Source organism: Macrosteles quadrilineatus, unplaced genomic scaffold (assembly GCF_028750875.1).
Source record: "Macrosteles quadrilineatus isolate MER2022 unplaced genomic scaffold, UCM_ALF_1.0 Scaffold_1__1_contigs__length_201487025, whole genome shotgun sequence".
In the NCBI taxonomy this organism is placed as follows: Eukaryota; Metazoa; Arthropoda; class Insecta; order Hemiptera; family Cicadellidae; genus Macrosteles; species Macrosteles quadrilineatus.
The window spans coordinates 139,505,756-139,526,207 of NW_026542594.1; the positions used below are offsets into that span (position 1 = coordinate 139,505,756).

The 20,452-nt window shown below is 36.0% G+C and overlaps 1 protein-coding gene across 1 annotated transcript in view; it reads right to left on the reverse strand.

Moving 5' to 3' along the window:
• Window positions 1-9,319, reverse strand: part of LOC128985675 (serine/threonine-protein phosphatase 4 regulatory subunit 3) — an 81,491-nt gene extending 72,172 nt beyond the window's left edge. Inside the window, exon 1 of the mRNA XM_054405447.1 lies at window positions 8,927-9,319. The gene's annotated coding sequence lies outside the window, so the exon portion shown is untranslated. The remainder of the gene's footprint in view (window positions 1-8,926) is intronic.
• Between the last annotated feature and the right edge of the window lie 11,133 nt (window positions 9,320-20,452).

Genomic DNA, 20,452 nt, shown 5'->3' on the forward strand with positions numbered 1-20,452 from the left:
AAGTTAGTTACAACAAATTAATATCACCAGGAATTATTTCCAGAGAAACAATTTTTTTTTAATCCACCTATTAAGTTAGCTAAACCGAGTGTACTAAACTAAAACCGGTGATTACTAAACTAAAACTATTTCTGAACAGTGAGATTTAAAAAAAAAAGATGCTGTATGGCAAGAACAGTTGGAATAAAGGACAACAAAGGTAGGCCTAACATGTAGGCTACCTAACATAAGAGAGGTCCTGGTTATATGGAGTAAATAGGTAGATTGAAACCCTCCTAATTGAGGAAGAGATGAGACAGAGGAGCAAACAGAGCCCAAATTCAACCTGAAATATTAGATTAGACTTTTAAAAAATAACAAAGCTCCAGGACAGGCAGCAGAAAATCTTCCAAGAGGCAGACCACCATTGTGGCACCCAAGACCGTGATGCAAGTGCAGAAGGACATGCAGAGGCTGAACGTAACACCAGATCTCTTGCAATTGCGAGCTAATTGCGAGCCTAATTGCGGGCTATTGGCGAGACCAAAAACATTTTGGGGTTTGTTGAGTGGCCACGTAGGTAGATGGGTATTAGCTAAGAACCATTTTATAATCCTTTAAAGCAGTTTTAGCGAGACGGTTGAGATTGCGCGAAAAATGCTGGCGTCTCGGAGCGAGACGCTCAGAAAGTCACTTCTTACAGTACCTATTACATTTCAATAAAGCTGGCTGCAAATCACACCGCAAACGCGAAGGAGGTTGGGAACAACTTTTTTGCTCTTTTACTGTACAATGGAGCTGAGAAATGTGGTCAACCAATTTAAAAACCATTACGCAATAGTAGACGGCTTTACACAGCTGGTTCATGTATTGTTGTTTCGACTGTTTACGTTCTAGTAAATAAGAAGAATAAGAATAAGAATAATTTATTCCATTGATCTTTTTACAAAGAAATAGGACAAGTCATATACATTACAAAATAATCATCTTAATACAATCACATTTCTGATTACACCAAAATATTACATAAAATACAATTAGGCATAATAACTCATTTTAATTAATAACAAGTGTCCCTGTTGCTCGAATTCGAGCAATTGCTTAGTATCAAGGGCGTTATTTTAGAACTAATAACAGTCAAAATTTCTGTTGACTTTAAAAGATTCGACTCAAAGATTAATACTCAAGAAGGAAATACTCAAGATGTACATAGCAGATCGATATAATCAACATTTGTTGTAAATATCTTATCATTTTTCAAAAGCTGATCTTGTGTTTTAGTGCATTCTTACAAACAGCCTAACTCATTGCCGCATTAGGTTGTCCATAATAATTACGATTATGAATAAAAAAAAAACATTATTTCTATTTCTTCTCCATGGTGGTGTTCTATGACTTTCCTATGTTTCCATAGTTTGCAAATGGGTTCTTTCAATGATTACTAAGAAATGCAGCACAGTGTTAATTCAGTTTTCAATATACCAATTTATCCAGGCTCTCGCTTTTTCCATTTTAATATTTACGCCAACCCTAATTCAAACAGTAAATATTTCATTTCAACCAAGTCTGTAAATGTTTGTAGTAAACTGTTAAATTACCAAACTTATTGACTGTTTGCAATTAAGATATGTTCTTCTTCTCAGTTTTAATTTCTGACAACAGCTGGAATTTCATAACAATTTTTGTTCCTCATTATAATCGTAATATATGAAATAATGTGCGTCAGTTTTCAAGCCGTGCACGCGCTCTTAATGTTTTCGTGTATTCGTGTTTTCGTGTGTCCGTCCTGTATATATATGTGTATTATTTATTCAACACCTGACGCAATGCAAATGAAGAATGTTCGTGTTAAATGTGACAAGACTATAGTTTAGTGTACCACTACGCACCTGACGATGGAGTCATCTCCGAAACGGCCGTAGTGAAATACTACCCCTGATTGCGTTGACGGTAAGAACCATAGATATATTTATTATATTTTCACGCAATCTGCCACACTCAAGAATATCAATAATTTTATTTGCAGAAGTTCACAAAATGGTATTTATTCGAATAAAAGAAAGAAATGGCGGACTACGAAAATAGATATTTCATAGCATGTAATAGATCCAAATTAAAAGTGCATTTTTATCTTTTTGCATACCAATAAGCTACTATTTAAGTAAGAAACCCACATATAAAACATACTCCCTTATATTAGTACATTTCTCATCCATATGGATCAGCTGAAGACAGTTTTATTGTTAGTTCTGTCCGGTGCACTGTCTTTAGAGGTCGTGTTTTGTTTACAATTGTTTCTTGTTTTCAGTAATTTAAAACCTCGTTTAACCAAATAAAACGTTCTAATCACAACTAATAATACGTCCCCTAGTTATATAACCAAACAGTAAAGAACAAATCACGAAGTTAACTATAAAATAATAGAAACACAATTTTGTCGACACTAGCGCTCAGTGTCACCGGACAAGAACTAGACACGAAAAACGAGCTTCAAAGTTTACAATGGGATGTAAAGTTTACTTGTGTTGGTTAGTCTATGGTAAGACTATAATGCATTTTCCACAATAATAATCATAAGAATAATGTAACATACTTCTAAATATATTTATTTTATCGACTACGTTGCTCATACTCCTAATTAATCGTAGGATACGACATTATGGTACCGATACGATATAGGTACTACACTTTCGGCAACACTGGCCAAAAATATTTGTGCTTGGCTCCCATTGGACGGCCCGGCGAGGCTTCTGATTGGGAGTTAGCGAGTTCCGCCGAGGGACCATGTTAGCGACTTCCGTACGAGGACGGAATTCGATAACCCAGCTCTAGAGCGGGTTAGCGGGTTCCGGAGTTAGCCAATTCCGAAACCGAACAAGTTAGCGAGTTCCTCTCATCAACCAAATTTGAAGATAGGGCGTTTAACATGGGGTTAGCGAGTTCCAGAGTTAGCCAATTCCGCGGACCCAGAAATACCCCCGCCGCAGCAAACCTGCAGACTAAGCAAATTTCCATTAACCTGATTGGATTTACACTAAAATGCCTCCATAAAAATAGCACATTTATTTCCTATTTAAATAGAATTAGTTTAACGAGTACTTAGGTTTGCTGCAACAGGGAGGGTAAAAAAGATTTTTTTATAAAATGATAATAGTTTAGTAAGAAATAAAAGTATTTTCCAAAATCGATCAAAATATGTTCATAAACAAGCAAACTACAACAGTTGACTTATTCTCCATAAGAATAACATGGGAATTTTAAAATTACAATTTTTTTTAATTTTCTCCGTGACAATTAGGCGCATAATAACGCTTCAATATACTAAATTATTTGTTTTTTTGAAGCTCTACAAAACGGTTTCAAAAGAAATTGTGAAATTTGGTGTTTTTAGGGTCAAAAATGGGAAAAAACCTATTTTTACCCCATAAAACCCCCCATAAACCCCCGTTCCCATAGTCCGATCATACTGGTTCGCGAACTCATTCAAGTTTATCCCGCCTTACACCTTCAAACCAAATTTTATCAAAATCGGACAAAAATTACTCAAGTGTTGTGCGGATGGACACACACATATATAAATATACATATCTAAATATAGATATATAAAAATTTGAACGAATGGTGTTTTTGGCCTCTGGGGACATCAAAATGAAAAAGTAAATCGGTCCCGGGCTTAGGTCTTACCATGAGACCTACAAAAAGCTAAAAGAAAAGAAGAATAGAAAGAATGGCTAAATTCGCTAAAAGAAAGGGCCTAGAACAGAACCCTGAGGGACACCGGTCTCTACAGGTTTCATAGCAGAACATTTATTTTTAACTGATCACATAACTTACTGATTTCTGCCGTACAAATATAATTGAATAATTTTTAGTGTGCCATCTTCAATGCCATAGTATGATAGTTTACAGTACGTCAAAAGGAACACTATCAAAAGCTTTACTAAGATCACACAAAACTAGCAAAACCGACTCCTTATTTTCAAATGCATTTAGTGATAAATCTGTTAGGTTACTGCTGAGGTGGTAGACTTACCAAGACGGAAACCATGCTGGCATTCAGAAAATAAATGTTGGGACTCTCAAAGATATTTTGAGCAATGATGAAAAGTATCCTTCAGACATACATTTGTTAAAAATAAAAGCAAGTGGCTCACTTATTATATGGATGGTTTGTTTGAGTATTGAGTTAGACAGCCAATAATAATCCATTGAATTAGAGTTGGAGAATTTAGATACTACTTCCGTATTACGGTACATCAGTTGAGGAAATTTCTGTCCGTATGGACATTGTTGTGTTTTTTGGAATATTATTCCAGAGTTCTATACTGGATTATTGGGACCGAGATTTGTTCCTTTGCTTAACTGATTTATTCCTATAAAGAAATTGTTAAATTCATCCAGATCTAGATTGACAGCAGAACTTTGAGTTGGAGAAAACTCACTGCTTATAACTTTCCATGCAGCCTTGCAGGAATTTGAGGCATTGCTTATATACTGCTCCACAGCAATTTTTTTTTAGCTTGCAGAAGTTCCATTTTGATATCATCTTTTTTGTTGCAAATAAACATTGTAGGCAGCCTGACAGTGCTCTGAACCTTGCTTAAGCATATTCTTATAAATTGTATAGGCCTACAGTTTACAAATGTTTGTTTACGAGTTGTTTTGGTTATAGAATTGCAAGGTTGATCGGGAGGTTGGTCATGAATTGTTGAAACATAAATTTTAAACCTTTAAAGAGTTATAATACCACAACTTAGTATTCTTGTGTTTTGGTGATAGTTTGTAGCTAATCACATAAAGTGTACCGGTAACTGGACTTTGTAAGTTAGGCCTATAGGTGAATGATTTTATTTTGACCGTTTGTATATTTTGTGCATGGCCTCTAATCGTATTCTAATGGTAATTTGAATAGGCTAATAAACATAATAATAATAACATAAAATACAGTCAAATGTAAAATGATATACCCAGGCCCACTTTTATAAACGGGCAGACTGGGCATATGCCCAGGGGCGCCGGAGGCAACCACCGCCCGCCCACACTAGGAAAAAAGGGGGCGCTGCTTTTGGGTTTGAAGCCCAGGACTCCACTGACCCTTAACGCGGCCCTGGATATACCGGTAGTTTTGTCTTTAACAACGAAAGTCTTAGAGCATAATTTAAGTTAGGTTGTTTGCTAAGTAGGGCCTAATTTTTCAAGACCTCTTTGTAGTAAAAATGTTAGCCTAGGTACATATTTTTTGGACATAATAAATACATAGATATACGGTACCGGTGAGTTACGGTACATGATTTCTCTTTAAGTTTAATTTTAATTGTGGTGTGAGTAGCCTCCGGATTGCGAATAATAACTAGTGATAGTGGTTTAAATAGGCTACCTACATTATTCTTGCAATCCGATTGTTGTCTTCGGATTGCAAGAATAAGGTATTTAAACCACTATCACTAGTTAGTTTTTAAACCTAATGCTCTCTTTAAAATGAATGTAAAATTGAATTTCAATGAATAATTTTAAATGATGATATTTTAACTCAAACTTTGAAAATGAGAATTAAGTAAGTTATCTGCACTTCACATTTCACATTTCTGTCTTGTCCATGAAAATAATTTTATTTTAACTCATGAAACCCAACTAAAATTAACTTAACTTACACTAGTAAGTTATTTTACAATGCACGATCTAATAACTAAATATATACAAAACAAAACAAATTTACTTAGGCAAAAAATGTAATAGGTACCTAGGCCTATAGTAACTTAAGTTACTGTAGGCCTAACTTAAGCTAAGGTATGTTAGAAAAAGTGAAAGCGGTGCTCTGACAATTTCTTTATCTTAGGGATTGTAAGTAAAATCAAAAAGGCAATAAATGTGTAGGCCTAGCCTAATGAATACGTTAGTTGTCCTTTTAAACTCAAGTGCTCTAAAAGAAATTATGACCATGGACTTGAACTAACTTAATTGGTAATTATTCCGTATAGGTGCCTCCAAACGAATTTTTAATTTTGATATCTTACTTTATAGTTTTTTACCTCCTGAATCCAAATATAGGCCTACCATATTTTTCACAGCTGATGAATATTTCTCAAGATATCGCCGTATTAATATAGCCTACGGTACAACATTACAATAAACAAGGTAGGATGGATGACATTTACAAGTGGAATGAACTATGGGTTAAGTAAGCCAACAGCTGATTGTTTTCAATCATAGTCAAGCAAATGGAAGGGACAACTTTAATTAGCTAACTCTGATTTTGCAATATGAAATTACCTTATTACCAAAGCTGCGTTGTTGACCAGCATAGCTGGATAAACTGCGTCAATTTTTAAATATAAATAAAAATTATTTACAACAAAAAATAAATACTTGTATCTTTCAAGGAAACAAATTAGAAAGTTTCAGAAAATAAAATAAAAACTTGGCGGGTGACTACGGAGGTGATGTGCACTCTACCATTTGTCTTCAAAATACTCTCTCATGGAGTAGTAGGCTCTTTGAAGAAGCCTATCTCGTACAACCCTGGCAAACGTTTTTTTCGGAAGACTGCTGATCTCTGGGGGGAGCTTGTTGAACAACTTCCAAGAAAATCACCTGATTAAGTTACACTTTTCACTTTCTAAGACCAATAAGTTAATAATGTATTACCCTAGCCTATTGTTACTCAGTATTTTATCATTATTAATGATTTAGGCCTATATTTCGCCGTTTAAAAATTACATAATAAAATGGTGCTATTCTAACATAACCTAACCTAACAAAACCTCTAGAGTGTAAGCAAACTCCTTTTGATGTCAGAAAAGGCATTTTAGGGTGATAGGTCGTGCTTTATGTGAATTGGTGACTGCATTAAGTCCTTTAAAGGTAGGTTAGATTAGGTAAGTTAAAGTTTAGGTTATAATGTATCAAGTTGTTAGTTTATGTCACCTGCAGACTGTTTTTGTAAAATTAAAATCCAGAAAAAAACACTTCAAAGTGTTTTTCTCTAGGGATCCCAGACGTCCTCTTTTTCCCGGACACGTCCTCTTTTTGGGTACAAAAAAAACGTCCGGGGGGATTTTTGGCAATACTTTCAAATGTCCGGGATTTTGACTTTGTGAGATAATAAAAATATATTTCTGCAAGTATTAATATTAGCAATCAGCTTTTATAAGATATCGTCATCATAACATTAAACTAAGATAAAATACTACACTTGAATAATATCTTACGTATAAAAGTGTCATTTATCTTTCTTTAGGTCAAATTACGTGTATAACGTACGCTAGAAACCATTGGAAATACTGTAGAACCAAACGGAACGGCAGGCGAACAATGGTTTCCCTGCTTTGCCTGACTCTGCTGGCTGACTGTTTAAACTGAATAACTCTGCTCACTAGTAGCCAGTTTGCCAGGCCAGTACAAGCGACCGTGTAGCATACTCAACGATCACATAAGACCAATCTGGTCTTATGTGATCGTTGAGCATACTAGCGACCGTCGACCAGTGACTAGCTCTTCGTCTGCTTACTTTACGTAGGCCTACTTAACAAAATGGTACCTAGTGTCTCACACTTTGATGCGGAAGGGACGGATTTAATTTCCGGCACAACCACTCACAACCACAAAAAAGATACACAAAAACTTTATTCTCACAATGACCCCTTGTAAATTGCCACTGGCGTAGTAAAAAAAATAAAACACTGAGTACCAACTATTCAGGCGGTAGCAGTGACGACGCCGTCGACATCGTTAGTTGGGTAGTGTACTTTGTGTAGGTTAACTGTTGCTTGCTATGCAGGTATAATTCAGTCGTGTTGGGTGCTAGTTCATAAACACTTCTTAGATAAAATAAGTTCTCTGGTTCAAAATCATGGTCTGATTTTGGAAAATTTCTGTTTAGCATGCACATTGGCACCAGTTAAAAGTGTGTTTTTGTAAATCAAACATGCTTGAATGTGTTGTAATGTTGCGGTATTCCTTTGATATTAAAACCACAAGTCTCAATAATAAAAAAAATTACATCATACGAGTACAAGTTTATTTAAAAAAAATTTTTTGACCTTTAAAAAATAAACTGGGAAGCTTGAACACATTAAACTAGGTCCTCAAAATAGCTTAAAGACTACCTACTAATTTTAGCACGTTATTTCAAAATGATTCAAAATGACCCCCCTTCTTTGCTGGGGACCTAAGACCCCCCGGTGACCCCCCCCCCCAAATATATACATGTCTAGGACCGCCCTTGGTGAGTAATTTTGTCCTCTTTTTTGATGGAGGGTCCCTGGGAACCCTATTTTCTCAGGATTTTAATTTTACAAAAACAGTCTGCAGGCAACATATAAACTAACAACTTGATACATTAGGCCTATAACCTAAACTTTACCTTCCCAATCTAACCTAACTTCAAAACACTTAACACAGTCACCAATTCACATACAGCACGACCTACCACCCTGACATGCCTAAATAAGACTAGCCTACATGTAATTAGTCCACCAGTCCATCTAGATCTCCATAATGTGACGAAATTCCTATTATAGAAAACATAATTGACTACAGAATCACTTGAAATGTTATCCATCCTACCTTGTTTATTGTAATGTTGTATGTTTTTACGGCGATATCTTGAGAAATATTCATCAGCGGTGAAAAATAATGGTATATTTGGATTCAGGAGGTAAAAAACTATAAATAAGATATCAAAATTAAAAATTCGTTTGGAGGCACCTATACGGAATAAATACCACTTATTTTAATTCGGCTTCGGACCTAATAAATATGTCAAATCTGTACCGTAGGCTTAAAAAGAAGAAACTTAAGTTTAGATAAACTTATCTTTAAATTTTACTCGATGAAAATAAATTTCATGAGGATTTAAGTTAAACTTAATTTAAATCTTGATCAACTTTCACTTAGCTAACTTAGCCTAGATCAATGGTAGCCTATATGGACTAGTCATAACATTTACCTGTAAAAAGTGATTAAAATGTTGCTTTTGTATCATGTAGGCTGGGTTCATCCGTAGACCTTAAGTAAAAAATAACTTCTCCGTTAAGAATTTCTTCAAGTGACTTATTGGAATCTACACCGTATATTACCGTGTCACTAAACAGTTCGTAACAAAATAATAGTAAATCAATTTTGTATACCAAACAGGCTAAACGCTTAAATTTGTTTGCATCAATATCAGACGAATTTCACCAATATGGGTACCTAATGAAGCTTACATTAAAACACTTATAGTAATTTAAAGTCATGATTATGTCAAAGGTTATAAATTTGGACGCTAAAAACAAATGAGAGATCAAGAAGACAATCACAATCAACAACAGACTACACGATAGCAATATCGGCCATTTTGAAATAGTAACACCATTTGAGGGAATAGGGGTTTACATAAAGGAATCAATGGCATTCTGGATATTTTTCTTTTTATTTGAGGCTATGGAGAACGTCAATCCAACAACATAACAGTCTTGTATAGTATATTGTGTTTAATCCAGCTTTGAAGCGTTAATCTGTTGCATTTTAGTGTGGGAATCAGAGGATTCCGTTAAATTACTGTATTTTATGATGTGGCTGTGGCAGATTTTTTCTTTTCTTTTTCTATACTGTCTTTACCAAAAGCAGTAGGTAGGTAGTATAGTGCAGTAAGACAATTAATTGTAAAAGGGACTAAGTAGAGGGAGCACACTGCATAGCATACTGTCCCTCTGTAGTAGACACAATAATTAGACATGGACGTGGACGTCAATTGAGTTCAGATGTCTAGGGCCATGTCATACGAGCGCTATTGCCGTCGCGCAGATGCCGTCGCGTTAAAGTCGCTCCAACCCGGCAATGAGGTTCTTATGGAGCATGTCATACGGACGCTAATGCCGTCGGCGAGTCCGCGTTAGGGCCATGTCATACGAGCGCTATTGCCGTCGCGTAGATGCCGTCGCGTTAAAGTCGCTCCAACCCGGCAATGGGGTTCTTATGGAGCATGTCATACGGACGCTAATGCCGTCGTCGAGTCCGCGTTAGCCGGACGCTGAGCGCTGCCAACGCGGACGGTCGCGTTAGCAACGCGGCGCACGTAACGCGGGACCCTGTCATACGAGCGCTAGCGCCAGCGGGACGCATTTTCCGCGTGAGCACTGACAGAACAACTACTGGAACACCTTTGGAGTGATCATTACGATATTTGATACGATGTTCAATACGGAAAAATGTATTTATTTAGTTGAAAAACTGCCACCTCTGTACGATGTAAAGTCGAGTGATTACAGCAACAGGCAACTGAAGGCACAGTGCTGGAACGAGGATTGGGAGGCAATGCACGAAAACCGGAATCAGATATGGAAATCAGTTTTACTTGTTTTATATTTAATAAAAATAATGCTGTTCCTTTGATTAAAATGATACTCTTCATATGTATCTAAAATGTGCAAAAAGCTGATACAACCTAACTGGATGGTGTCCATCTTTGCCGCGACGGCAAATGCGCCCTGAAGACGCTACGTATGACAGGTACCTGGCGTTGGCGGGACGGCATCAACGCGACGCATTTGCCGTCACGTATGACATGTACTTTTTCCTGCGCTATCTCGACGGCATCTGCGCAACGGCAATAGCGCTCGTATGACATGGCCCTTAGCCGGACGCTGAGCGCAGCCAACGCGGACGGTCGCGGACGCGGCGCACGTGACGCGGGACCCTGTCATACGGAGCGCTAGCGCTAGCGGGACGCATTTGCCGCGTGAGCACTGTCAGAACAACTGGAACACCTTTGGAGCGATCATAACGATAATTGATACGATGTTTGATACGGAAAATTTTATTTATTTAGTTGAAAAACTGCCACCTCTGTACGATGTAAAAGTCGAGTGATTACAGCAACAGGCAACTGAAGGCACAGTGCTGGAACGAGGTTGGGGAGGCCATGCACGAAAACTGGAATCAGATGACAGGATTATTGGATTCTTCCGATAATACTATTCATATGTATCTAAAATGTGCAAAAAACTGGATGGTGTCCATCTTGGTAATAACATAATTGCCGCAACGGCAAATGCGCCCGGAAGACGCTACGTATGACAGGCACCCGGCGTTGGCGGGACGGCATCAACGCGACGCATTTGCCGTCACGTATGACATGCGATTTTTCCGGCGCTATCTCGACGGCATCTGCGCGACGGCAATAGCGCTCGTATGACATGGCCCTTAAGTCTACTGGCAAACATTAACTTATTTTCCCGATCGTGTCGTGTTAGTTCATAGCCTACTTAAGTTATACAGCTTTTTGTCAAAAACTGTTTGATTAGCAATTATTTTTCCTAGCATCTTGGTCGTGGTTTGGTGACTTGGTGTGATGTGAATACTGTGAAACCTGAAACCTGATCTTATAGTTATAACTGAACATGGCCATACTTCTGACCAAATAAAGCAAATAAACATCGAAGGCTATACACTGACGTCAGAGTTCTCCCGCACTAAGCATAAGTGGGGAGGAGTAGCAATCTTCTCAAAAAATGACATAAAACAAAATATTCTATCTGTAAATACCATCAAAAATAGCCAAGAATGTATAGCTGAATTTGCAGCAGCAGAACTAAAAGACAAACATAAAAAACTTCTGATAATAGGCCTATACCGCTCCCCAAGCGAAAACATAGATAAGTTTATACAACTATTAGATACCTTACTTCAACTGCATACAAGTAAAAACAAAGATATAGTTATTCTCGGCGATTTTAACCTCAAGTTGCAGAACAAAGACGATACTCAGGTTAAGAACCTAATCAACATACTAGGATCTCACAATATAAATTTTATCGACACACCTCATACTAGAATTACAGCGACATCAAAAAACTCAATAGACGGATGCGCCTCAAATCTCAATACTTCCCAAATAAATGCAAAAACCAGCCAAAACAACCTTTCAGACCACGAATCTATTGTATGTAACATAAAAAACTTTAAAACTCTCTTAACAAAACCATTAAAAAAAATCATTAGGCCTATCTCACCTCAAAATTTAGAAGAAATAAAAAGGAGACTTAGTAAAGAAACCTGGAGAGAAGTGTATGAGAGTCAGTCTGTGGAACAAAAATACAATAATTTTATCAACATTATAAGAAGAGAGATGGATGAAATTATGCCAAGAACTCAAAACATATTTAAGCCTAAAAATAAATCATACTTCTGGGACGAAAACCTACAAAAACTGAAAGCTGTCTTAACAACATCACAAAACAAATACAATACCACCGGACGAGAAGAAGACAAGCAGACCCTCACCATCCTAAAACGTACATACGACCTGGAAATCAAAAAGAAAAAATCACAACACACCCTAAGCAAAATTTCTAACTCAACAAATCAAAGCAAGGAGATATGGACAACCATAAATAAGGAAAGAAAGCCTAAAGAGCACACACGTAAAAATCTAACCATCGAAATCGATAATCAGCTCATCGACAATCCCAAAATTATAAGTAATGCCTTAAATTCATACTTTGTAGATCAAGGAACACCCGATGATAAAAACCCAAGCACCACTCCTACATCACTCCAACAAGAACCCAAAAGCTATACCCATAACCTAACAACTTTCAAACCGATAAACGAACAAGACCTGGCAAAAATCTTTAAAAAACTACCTCCGAAAAATTCTTCTGGATACGACGAAATACCAAATAAAATTATTAAATACTGTCAACAAGAGCTACTGTCAACCCTCGTCAACATCATAAATGCATCAATTCATCAAGCAATAGTACCGACAAAAATGAAAATAGCAACAGTATACCCAAAACATAAAAAAATGAAACTACAAAAATATCAAATTACAGACCAATATCCATCCTTCCCACCCTATCAAAATACCTCGAAAAAGTAATCTACGAACAACCCAGACAGCACAAGGATATTTTATAAATATTTTAAAAATATATATCCATCTTAAAAATATTTTATATATTTTAATATTATTTTTAAAATATATTTTTTAAATTTTTTAATAATATTTCAACATAATAGTTTTAAAATATTTAAAAATGATTTTTTAATAGTCTTAAAAATATATTTTGTAACTATTTTCTATTTTTCGGTTGAATATATTTACAAAATATTTTTAATATATTATGACAAAATAATTTAGTTTTTTATGTAAAAGATATTTTTAAAATATTTTATATACCATAAATAATAGCTTTTAAAAATATTTTTATAGAATTGTAACTGTAAAAATATTTTTAAAAACACTTTTTAACACCTTGTTTGTTTCTTGTCATTTCTGTTTTGTTTTTAACATTTGTTTCAACCGAGCTGGGTAAAATATATTTCCCATACATTTAAAAAATATATTTTGACAGCAAATTTCTTGTTCCTTAAAGAATTGTTTCAGGGCCATGACTAAAAGATTTTTTTTAATAATTTAAGTAGCTTACACTAAAAATTGCATGTATATTACAGTTGTCTTAAAATTACTCCAGAAATAATTCATCCTTTTTTCCAAACAGTTAAACAAAATGTTTAGACTACTTTATAAAAGTTAACTTTTAACATACCGGATGTCCGCCCAAGTAGCAAACATTGTTATTGTTGGCCCAACGTTGGGAAAAGGTCGGTACGGTTATGGGATCTATAGTAAATTGGATCTATAATAAATTATAGATTTATTTATAGATTATAGAGCAGGGAACACCTGCTTAATATAGAACAATTAAAATAATTCAATTTTTTAAAATTAATATTTTTTAACTTATTTGAGTTAATTTTTAATAGTTGAACAATTTAAGGGGAAATATTAATTAATGTTATAATAATACATTATAATAACATTACTAATCTAATTGTAATTAAATAATCTTTTTTCGAATACCAGTACCCTCTCCAACTCCCAGAAAAACAATTTCATCTACTTGATGCCTAAACAGTTTAACAGCATCCTATTATATACTGTGTGGTATCAAAAATATTTCAAGTATTGCGACCATTGCAACTGTCGGCTACTCTTTCACCACTTGAAAACTCTCTAAACCAACAAACACAGATAGCTCAGAGGTAAGGTAGGAGGCTCACAAGTCGAAGGTACCAGGTTCAAACCCCCGTCGGGGTAAAAAAAATTTTTTCTAGTTTTTTTTTCAAAATCTATTTTTATGAACTATTTAATCAATTTACTCAACTATGCTTTTCATACTAAATCTTTATTATTTAAAATATTTAAATACATTTTTTAATAATTTTTAAATAACATTTATAAAATATTTAAACAAAATATTTTGTTAAAATATTTTTAGTATACATTGGGGGTGGAATAGGATGCATTTTTAAAATATACTTTAAAGATTAAAATAAAATATTTTTAAAACATCCTGTGCTGTCTGGGAAATCATGGAACACCTAATTAATATTGATTTTCTTTCACCTAATCAACACGGCTTCCGCAAAAATAAGTCCATAAATACAGCCTTAAATCAACTCTGTGAAACCATCACCTCTTACTGGGAGAAAAAAACAAAATGTATCTGGAATTTTTCTTGATATCCAAAAAGCTTTTGATAGCCTAAATCAAACCATCCTCATCAACAAGCTTAATGAAATGAACATAAAGGGGAATGCCCTAAATTGGGTAATAAGCTACTTTACAAACCGTTTCCAGCAGGTAGAAATAAACTACTACAACAATAACACAGAATTAAAAGCCAAATCAACACTACAACGTACAACTCGAGGTATTCCCCAAGGGTCGGTACTGGGACCTCTGTTCTTCATAATTTACATAAATAACCTACCAGACCTTCTACCAATGGACAAGACCAGCATTATCTTCGCCGACGACACAACCATCCTCTTTCCCACAAAAATTGGCCAGGAATCATCAGACATAAAAGAAACAATTGAGCAAGCAATAGAAATTTGTAAAACCCTGGACCTCAAAATTAATAAATCCAAAACTTTAAATGTTAACTTCGCCACCACAAGTAAACAACCTGAACTATCAACCGAAGAAGCATTGATAACAACAGCAACTCATACAACTTTCCTGGGCATAACCATTGATCAACACCTGACCTGGAATAACCACCTGGAAAAACTTGGGAAAAAATTATCATCCTCACTTTTTGCCATACGAAGAATACGCTCTATAACTGATAAAAATACTTCAAAAATAGCCTACTACGCACTCTTCGAATCTCACTTACGCTTCGGAATAGTAGCCTGGGGGACAGCGGCGGATTGTTACATCTACATAATCCAAATTCTTCAAAAAATTGCATTAAGAATCATTGAGAACCTACAACCACAAGAGCATTGTAAACCATACTTCGTTAAAAACAAAATCCTTACCGTTCCAAACCTATACATCATTGAAGTTGTAAACCTCCTAAAACTAAACCCCCCAAAGCTTAGGGAAAACTGCCACAAATATAGCTTGAGAAACACAAAAACAAACTTCGATATCCAACAACACAGATTGTCAAAAACCAGCAAAATACCCCAAATCATGGGGTCAAAAATCTTTAATGCTCTCCCAGAACATATAAAACAAATCAAATCTCCAAAACCTTTTTTTTAAATCACTCAAAGAATATTTAGTCCAGAAACCATTCTACAAATTAGATGAGTTCTTTGAAGAGCACACTGCTCACCACAAAGATAGGCTTTAAAATAAACCCACTTTACACCATACACACACACATTAACACTACAATAACACAACAAAAAAAGAAGATGACGATTCCCTAGTCTCTACGACTACGGAGAAGAGGACCAAGGTAAAAGGTAAAAGGTAAAATAAATAATTATATACTTTGATACTTTTCGATGAAATGGCGACCATACAAAGTAGGTATTTTAAGCCAAGTATGAATGGAGATAAATGCCATGTATATGAGATTCTTAATTTAATTTTTTTTATCGGTGCCATATTTTTAACCCTACTAGACAACTAGAGTACAAAAATCAAATTACCAAGAACTAGCGTGGCCAAGTTTCGGGTAAATAACCCACACAATGTAAAAGACCCATTTAACAGAAATTAAATATTTCTGTTCAACATTCTATCGATTTAGGCCTAAATGGCCTATTTTAATAGCTATTTATATTAACTTCAACTCATATTTTATCTGACAAGTGTCTAGATTCTCAGCTGAACTGTACCTAGGGTACCTAACACATTAACGTAAAGGATGACTGATTTGAGACCAAAAAGATTTAAGTGGAAAATAAAATACAATGCAAAGTTGGCATTCAGTCTCTACTCCCTACCTACTGTGGGAACTGGAACTATTAAAAAAGTTATCTAATATATAAAATTCTCGTGTCACAGTGTTTGTCTGCAAACTCCTCCGGAACGACTTCACCGATCGTTATGAAATTTTCTGTAGGTATGCGAATCGGACGTAAACTATTTCCCGTTTCGAAATTCTTAAAAGGGCTCCGCCCCAGTGGCTCTGGAGTTTCCCATGTTAACCTTATGAGAAATGGAATTAATGAATCTTAACAGCTGTTTCAATTAAACAAGTTGGTTCTGTTCTATGATGTTCAATAGCATTAAAGTTACAAGGATTACCAACAGGGTGCAGCACTATTATTTCTTTTACATTTATGACAACAGCTAATTTGCAACCAAAAGGTGAGTGAGCGTAGCGAACGAACTTCAACCTGGAGGCGAGTTAGCGTAGCGAACGAGCTAACCTGAAGGCAAGTGAGCGCAGCGAACGAGCTCCAACCTAAAGGTGAGTGAGCGTAGCGAACGAGCTCCAACCCAAAGGTGAGTGAGCGTAGCGAACGAACTTCAACCTGGAGGCGAGTTAGCGTAGCGAACGAGCTAACCTGAAGGCAAGTGAGCGCAGCGAACGAGCTCCAACCCAAAGGTGAGTGAGCGTAGCGAACGAGCTCCAACCCAAAGGTGAGTGAGCGTAGCGAACGAACTTCAACCAGGACGTGATTGAGCGATGCGAACGAGATCATCTTGAAAATTAAACGTAACGGTACTTTCTTTCCATCGGTCTGTCTTAGGGGAAACCTATAACTTAGGCGATACGAAGTTCGCCGGGTCAGCTAGTCTATCAAATCCATGTATATAAAATCCAATGTATGTTTGTATATTTGTATGTTTGTCCTTTAAGGACTCCAAAACCGTTCGACAGATTGTAATGAAACTTTCAGGCATTATTAAGCATTATTCAAGGATGGTTTGTGTGAAGTTTGGCGCAGATCCGTCAATAGGGCTCCGCCCCAGTGGCTCTGGAGTTTCCCATGTTAACCTTATGAGTACTCGTATTTAAATGGAATTAAAGAATCTTAACAGCTGGTTCAACTAATCAATTTGATTCTGTGATGCCCAATACATTAAAAAGTTATTAGGTTTACCAACAGGGGCAGCACTATAATTATTTTAATTGATGATAAACAGCTAATTTCCAACCAAAAGGTGAGTGAGCGTAGCGAACGAACTTCAACCTGGAGGCGAGTTAGCGTAGCGTACGAGCTATGCTGAAGGCAAGTGAGCGCAGCAAACGAGCTCCCTCCTAAAGGTGAGTGAGCGTTGCAAACGAACTTCAACCAGGACGTGATTGAACCATGCGAACGAGCTCATCTTGAAAATGAACGAGCTTTTGACATTATACAACATTAGGACAGGACGACGTCTGTCGGGCCAGCTAGTACTGTATAATCTATATACAGGGTGTCCCGGAACTCTCTACCAATATTTTAGTGCATTGATTCTGGGTAAGAAACGCACCTAAACATCATATTTAAATTGTCCGGAAGTCCTTGGTTACTCACACAGTCGCTATTTTGTTTTTTTCAGTTATTAATTTTTTTCTAAAGAATGGTTAAACATACGAAATTGAAACTTTGCACAAACATTTATGACAAGTAGACAAAACTACAAAAAAATTATGACGATTTTTCGAATTCATAAAACAAAATGGCGGCCATTTAAAATTTTCTTTCTTAAATAACTCAAAAACCATTGATTTTACAAAAATTTTAAATGGCCGCCATTTTGTTTTATGAATTTGAAAAATCATGAAAATTTTTTTGTAGCTTTGTCTAGCTGTCATAAATGTTTGTGCAAAGTTTCCATTTCGTATCTTTAACCATTCTTTAGAAAAAAATAAATAACTGAAAAAAACAAAATGGCGGCTGTGTGAGTAACTAAGGACTTCCGGACAGTTTAAATATAATATTTAGTTATGTTTCTTACCCAGGAGCAATGCCCTAAAATATTGGTAGAGAGTTCCGGGACACCCTGTATATAATACGCTAAGCCGATTTTTGTAAACAGAACTCCTCCCTCATTTTTGGACCGATTTTGATGATTAAAGTGTCAAATGAATGGCCCTGATCTGTAGTTTTGCAAAGTCTTTTTCATTTTTTGAAATCTTTATTAGTTTGGGCAGGATCTTCCATCAAAGTTGGATTTTCTCCCATAAGATTAACATGGGGGAATCTAAATATTTAATTGGAAACTTTGTCTCCATTAATTTGAGAGAACGACTGGGCGTAGAAACTTGGTAGAGGTGTCCAAAGAACGGTCTTGGTCTCTAGATGAGTTACCAAAAGAAAAACTAAGTGAAGGGCCAGTTAGGGCTCTGCCCCAGAAGCCCTTAAAGATCCCTTCACAGATTTGTTTACATTTTGTCCATGTGGATAATAATACTTTTTAATGAAACAGCTGTTAATTTTTGAATTGTATTTTAAACAACACACATTTATTGGGAGTTACTGAATTGTCCAAAAGAAGTATTTGCAATGTTATTTTCTGATTTGAAATTGATTTTCTTCTGTATCATGTCATATTTTGCAATATAACGTTCCATTACGAAATCAGTGGAACATCCTTTCATCACAGTAACTCTTATTTAACAATTATTTCTTATTGAACTATCTTATATCTATTGTACGGGTTGATGTCTGCCTTTTTCACCCCTTTTGGCTATACACACACACACACAAACACTCACACAAACTCACAAACTTTCAGATTTATAATATTAGTAAGATATTATTCTAGACAGATCATCATAGGTTCATGAGATTATTGTCATACATGTTTTCAATCATTGGAAAAATCTTCGATTGTGTAATACAATACAAAATAATACAAGTGCAGAAGTGTCTTTTAGCTTTAACATTAACCACACAACCGATTTCTCAAAACTATACTAGAGGGTAATTCATTGGCACAGACGTACGATATCCCCACAACCAATTTCTTAAAACTATACTAGAGGGTAATTCATTGGCACAGAGGTAAAATATGAACTGATGCGACGTGACGAAGGAAAAATCAAACTTATACTGTGACGGATGGACCTCCCTTTCAAGTTAGAACGTGTCTCCTCAACAAGCAGATATTTTATCTAAAATAAAATCATAGATTAATCTTTATCACACTGATGAAATCGGGGAAGTTTTTAACTAAAAAAGATCCGCCAATACGATTTTAATACTATTTAAAGGTTTTTCCAAAGTATGGGAAATATTTTATTCGTTGAATGATCAACCATATTATTTGGTAACTAACGCAATTAATATCATTATTGATTTACACTTATTACTCTTTAAACAATGCTAAATGCTCAAAATATTTATAATTTCACTCAATTTATCGCAGTTAGATGAATTAGCGTAAGCCTTGAAAGTAACCTAGTACTGTATAACATTCTAGTAACTCAGCAGTCTCCAACCAGTATAGTATGGCAGTGGCTGGAGGATGGCTCCAGCGAGTTTTTTTCTTAATGGCAGGTCTTTCGACCACGGTGCTCAAGATTACATAGTAATTTGGACCTGAAGGTCTTAATGGATGGAACCACCATGTATGACCTTAGTAAGGGTTTCGACGTGTTTGACCAACAGATCCTGCGAGAAAAATTAAATGGGCTCAGAACTTGGGCTCATGGAATCATACCTGGCATGGACTTGACCAGAAGGTGTGCTCATAAATGCGCATACTGCTGACCCTGTCAGATAACTCAGTGTCCCACAGGGGTGCTGTGACCCCTCGTGTTAATTTTCATGACAAACGACCTCATTGCAAATTTTAGGGTGGGGTATGTTGCTGACGACACTATAACCTCTTCAGTGTTTTTTCCAAAGATGTTAATGCTTATAACAAAACAAACGTCTGAGTTTTGTTTCGGGATGTTTCAGTCCATGGAAGCCGAAACCTCACCGAACTGAGGTTACTCTAGGACCATGTGTCCTCTTCAACCAATTAGTTGTTATTTTAATAAACTGCCTGAGTCTTGAGTCGGAGGAAATAGCCTCGGCACGCGGCCACCTATTACTCCAGGCTAGGGCCTGGTAGAGTTGGCAACGTCGCATCACAAGCTTTGCCTTTTTCTAATCTCTGGGTATGGTCATAGACAAATAGGTTATGGTGCTCTAGGCTGTGTGGTAACTCTAGCAGGACCCACAGTGCTCTCTTGTCGCAAAAAAGCAGTGAGAATTTTATGTAACGAACGCTCGACACCAAGCTATTACAAAC